Source organism: Lactuca saligna, chromosome 6, assembly GCF_052625555.1.
Source record: "Lactuca saligna cultivar CGN05327 chromosome 6, ASM5262555v1, whole genome shotgun sequence".
In the NCBI taxonomy this organism is placed as follows: Eukaryota; Viridiplantae; Streptophyta; class Magnoliopsida; order Asterales; family Asteraceae; genus Lactuca; species Lactuca saligna.
The window spans coordinates 33,820,318-33,826,102 of NC_136422.1; the positions used below are offsets into that span (position 1 = coordinate 33,820,318).

At 33.7% G+C, this 5,785-nt stretch overlaps 1 long non-coding RNA gene across 1 annotated transcript; it reads right to left on the minus strand.

Moving 5' to 3' along the window:
- Nucleotides 1–365: 365 nt before the first annotated feature.
- Nucleotides 366–1,068, minus strand: LOC145001685 (uncharacterized). The gene is made up of 2 exons (XR_013661686.1): nt 974–1,068; nt 366–889 (listed from the first exon to the last, which is right to left on the minus strand). It is a non-coding gene; the product is annotated as an uncharacterized LOC145001685 (long non-coding RNA).
- Nucleotides 1,069–5,785: the final 4,717 nt, after the last annotated feature.

The following is a 5,785-nucleotide window of genomic DNA, read 5'->3' on the forward strand; positions in this document are numbered from 1 at the left end:
GGGCTACATAAAATAGATGGGCTAACTAGCTAATACAAGGCTATAGGCTATACATGATAATGGGCTATAACGACTATATGTACACTAATAATTTGTTACCGAAGTACTTTTCTTTTAATAAATTGTCTTAAAATGTGGTCAAAAACTTTGTGCTCCTACGTACTGATATTGGTCAAATTTGATTTTCCTAAAATCAATTGTTTCACAATTTAGGTGAGCCGTCTCTTCCTATTAGTTGGTTAATCATCAGTCGACTTCGAGTCTCTTCCTAAAATTAAAGATGTTGGTATATGAGCAACATGGAGAATAATGGTTATATAACAATTGGTTCATATATATCTTTTAGAAAGAATAATACAAGAATCTTGATTTTTAACGACACGGTATTAGAATAGCACCCATGGGTACCTTCAACAAACATAACGATAACAATGCCTAATCAATTGATCAGATTTCAGTAGTGATGATAATAACGCTTCATCACTACGTGAAAACTTTGATTAAGGGATTTTTCAGACTCTATAACATTAATAAAACATGTGGTAATATGGATGACAATGGAAAGTCCATGTGAGATACTAACAATAGTGGTATCCATTTGACACACACTTATTAGATGCATGAGAATTCTTAGAGCATGAAATTTATTAAGAGCTTAATCCATTCATCCGACTCCGATCATCACAAACTCCTAGACAGAAGCAACTCCATCTGAGGCTTTCACGGTTATGACCTTATGATAATGACTTTCTTCACATTCTTTACCCGGCATCTGTTCTTCTAGTGCTATTATCTTCTCGTCAATATGTACAGATGGAAGCTTGTTGTCCTTGCTAAGACCCCAAACAACAGATAAAGCCCTGCAACTATGACAATGGCTCCAATAACCCTGTGAAAAATGTTAATTAATTAGCTAGCTTATCATTACTTCATGTTAACACTACCAACCAAATTAATGAACCGAAAAAGATACCTTCCTAGGTACATTTGCTCAGCTAGAATAATGGAGCCCATCACAGCTACAATTATCATGCATAATGGACTAAATGCAGTCACAAAAACAGGACCTTTGACCCCTCCTGAATCTGCAATCTTTGGCCTTGTGTCCAATTTTGCCACAAACATAGCATAAACCAGAATTCTTCTTGTTAGGGCCATGATTTCTGCCATCTTTGGAAGAGTTTTTGGAGCCTTGCTTCCCTTTCTTGTTATTGTACTTTGTCCTTGAAGTACTTGCTTCTCCAACAAAGTTTGCACTTGGTTCCAATGAATTTGCATCCGCCTTCTCATTCAATCTGTTATCTTCTTCCACACGAATTCTCAACACAAGTTGCTCAAAACTCATGTCATCAGTTAAGTGTTTCAGATATAGTTTGAAATTCTTCCAAGGAGGAATTTTTTCAATGATTGAACTAACAAGAAAGTTAGAGTTTATACCCATACCTTCAACTTCATGATCATGTGCAATGACTTGAATTTCCTCCACCTGTTTGAGGATAGATTTGGTATCCACCATCTTGAAATTCGTGAATTTTCCAATCACGAATTTCTTGGAACATGCCACTTCTGTTTTGTATTTCTTTTCCAGTGATTCCCATATCTATTTTGTAGTAGTCATGGTGGAGTAGATATCATAGAGAGAATCATCCAAGGCATTCAGAATATAATTTCTGCAATTATATTCATTTGTGTTCCAAGTTTCCACTACCCTTTGATGTTCTGCTAATTGGGCTTCACTGGGTGGTGTTGTTCCTTCTGCAGTGGTTATACCAATAGGAGGAGATGGGGAATCATCAGTAAGAACATTGGAAACATGAAGAGTTGTTAGATAAAACAACATCTTCTGTTGCCATCTCCTGAAATCTGAGCCTTTGAATTTCTCAGGCTTTTCCACATGTGTTTTGATGATTGAATTTTGATCCATTCTTCACTCTTTGCTTTCTATCTTAGAATGTTATTACAAAAGTATACAATCAACAAAGTAATTAAAATAAAACGAACTAAATTCAGATATATTTAATATACAAGAACCAAATTTACAGAAAACATACTTGTTTGATGATTACATAGAAATATAACCACGAAATTGTAGAGATTGAGGCCTGCTTTTGTAGTGTCCTAAGACAGAAATTTCCCTGGAATGGGTCTGTCTTGAGGATACAACAATCCAATTCAAGAATAGATCTTAAAACTGTCGAAATTCACCATGATCCCTTTGGAAAGATAAACGATTTTTGAGAGAAAGTGTGTGTCATTAGCCTTCAAATTCTGTCCAAATTCCTTCATTTATAGGCTTCTAATGGTGATTGTAAACCACCAACCGAAATTAACTGCCAAAAACTATCTACAGTTAATCCTTTATTTAACAGAATTTGTTTTGTACTAAATTCAAAAAAAAATTAATAATAATTAAGGACTAATTAATTTCGGATTATATATTAAAAAAAATATTATTTAGTCAAGAAGAGCTCCAAGGCCCAAGGCCCTATCTTTGACCATTAATATTTAATAATCTAAGCCTTCTACTAGCCCAACACCACAACCCAAACCCAATTTGCTTAACTCATTACTTGGTTCATTTAAATAAATGAGTGAGACAAGCCTTATAAGGTGGGAAAAAGGTTCCTCTTCCACCAATGTGGGATAAGTCTCATATTGTAATTTTATAGAACAAAGTTCCAACAATTACTAAACATTAGAACTTACTTTACTTGTTTGGCTAACTTGGACTTGGAGGCCGACGGTTGAGAAATCTATATAAAAAAATCCTTACATAAAACCAACAAATCTTTGTATATACGCGCACAAAATAGGTACATAAGAATGTAAGATATATGAAATTTAGGGGAGGTATAATCGATAATCAATTACATTAAATTGAAGCAACAAAATTGAAATATAAAAATTTAATCGAAGCTAACCAAAAACATATAAGAAATACCATATGCAAAAAACAACCAGAATTAAAGAAATCAAACATTTGTGGCTTTCATCCAAACATGCACCAGTGGCGGAACCAGCTGGTGCGTTGTGGTACTACAACATCCCAAAAAATAATTTATATATTATATATAATTTTTTTTATAAACATGCTTACCCCCATTCCCCAACTAAAATGTTTATACCATATTCAGATTTTAGATATGGAATAAATAAATACAAAACTCGTAAAAACTTTATCTATTGATTATATATTTAAATCCATACGTAGTTGAGCCCAAAAAATTTTATTGTGGGTCTTAATTGCCTAATAACTTCCATTCCAATTTGACGTTTCAATTTCATTAATTTGACGTTTCATACCCTTGTCGGCAAGTGCAAATAATTCATCCCAAGTTTGCAAGTCGCAACAAACTAAGACAGATCGGCATTTACATCAGGTATGTTTTTACTTCTTATGTTTTTTAAAATTATTTTCTGTTTTATGCTTTCAGAAAATTATATTTAGGAATATGATTTTAATTTGTGTCATAAGTGCTTCTGTTATTGATTATTGAATATTTATTTTCTTAATTTTATATGTTAGGGTTTATTTAAAATAATGAGTAATCCATCCATATCAAAAAAATCAAAGGGAAAACAACCCGATCTTCGACAATTTATGTTTAAAAAAATGAAATTATAAGACACTCAATGTTCTTCACCAATTGATTCAGATTTGGGTGGTTCAGATGCTAGTACTATATCATTAGAGGATGATGAATTAGTTTATGATGTTGAACTTCTTCCTCATGATCCGGAAAAAAAAGAAAAAATATTATGGATTATCTTCCAAATCAACGAAATGCTGTTAGGAGAGCATACATTCTTAAAAAACATTGTCAACCAAAAACGTATGCCTTTCCTACAAGAGACATTGGATGTCCACGTCGGTTTAGAATTTCTTGGTATAACAAAGGTATTGGCTTGAATATAGTATTTACAAAGATGCAACCTTTTGTTTTGTTTGTTACTTGTTTAAGAATGAAGTTGAAGCTAATGCAGTTGGAGATGCATTTGTTAATGGCGGATTTCGGTCATGGAATAAACGAGATAGATATACAAAAACATGTTGGTGGACTTAAAAGTGCTCATAGCCTTGCTTATGAGAAATATGTGAATTTAAGAGATGGTAAAAAGAAATCAATACATGTTGCTTTTGGTAATGGAAATGAAGCGGTTCAAAGTGCATACAGAATTCGATTGAAAGCTTCAATTTCTTGTTTATCTTATCTGTTACGACAAGGATTAGCATTTCATGGGAATAGAGAAAATGAGGAATCTCTTAAGAGTGGAAATTTTCTTGTACTTTTGAAGCGGCTAAAAACACATAATGAAGACGTGTCAAATGTCATACTTGAAAATGCTCCGGGTAATTACCAATTAACATCTCCCATGATTAAAAAAGAAATTATTAATTGTTGTGCTAAAGAAACTACTAAGCAAATTATACATGATGTTGGTGATGACTACTTTGCTATCTTGGCTGATGAGTCAAGTGACGTGTCCCAAAAGGAACAACTAGATCTTTGTTTGCTTTATGTCAAACGAAATACGGGAAGAATAGTTGAGAGGTTTCTAGGACTTGTTCATGTTAGAAACACCACTGCATTGACTCTAAAAAAATGCAATTATTAGTTTACTTGTTGAACATTCTATAAGTCCTCTATGATTAGAGGATAAGGATATGATCGGGATAGCAACATGAAATGTGAGATAAATGACCTAAAGACTTTAATTCTTGTTGAAACTTGTAGTGCTTACTATGTTCATTGTTTTGCTCACCAGCTTCAACTAACACTCATCGCAATGGCTAAAAAGAATAGTGATCAAGGTTCTAAATGGGTGAGGCGTGGAGTGGCGGCAAGGCCAAGCCTCAAGCTTAACGAGTCATGGCGAGCCATGACGTTTTTAAAGGCGTGATACAAGGCGGCGATTTTTTATTAATTTAAAATTATATTACCACATAAATATAAATTTATATTAAATATAACTACTTTTTAGAAGTGTTAGATCAATAACTAATAACAAAAAGTTAACAAAAACCACAATACTTGTATCTCCAATTTGAAAAAACATAACAAAGAACAAAAAACGGTGTCTCAAACGAAAAAACATGTACTATAACACGCCATAACGCACCATGGTGCGCCATATCACGCCTTGCCACACGCCACGCCTAACAGCAACGTTATGAAGCTTTTCGTAACGGCGAAGCCACGCCTCATGCCATGACGTGCCTTTTAGAACACTAATAGTGATTGTGCTTGGCTTTTTGATATACTTACAACATTGTTAAATGTTGTTGGAGTTTCTTGTAAGAGAAGAGAGATGATTCGAGAAATTCAAGCTCAAAATGCAGCTCAAGCATTGGAAATGGGTGAAATTAAAATAGGAACATGGTTAAAATCAAGAACTTGGTTTGAAGAGACCCGGTGAAACCCGTTAGGGATCTCACTACAAAACTATTTTAAATGTGATCGGCTTGTTCCCTACAATTGTTGAAATACTTGTGAATATCGGAAAGAATGGTTCAAATTCGGATGATAAAGCAAAAGCCCAAGGTATTTTGTACTCACTAGAGTCATTTGATTTTATATTTATGGTGCAACTAATGTCTACTATACTTGGATACACTAATGATTTGTCTCTTGCTTTGCAAAGAAAAGATCAAGACATTGTTAGTGCTATGAGACTTGTTTCGGTGACTAAAGGAGTTTTGCAAAATATAAGGGATCTTGGATGGGATAACCACATGAATACAGTCACATCATTGTGTAATAAGTAGGACATTGTTGTTCCAAAT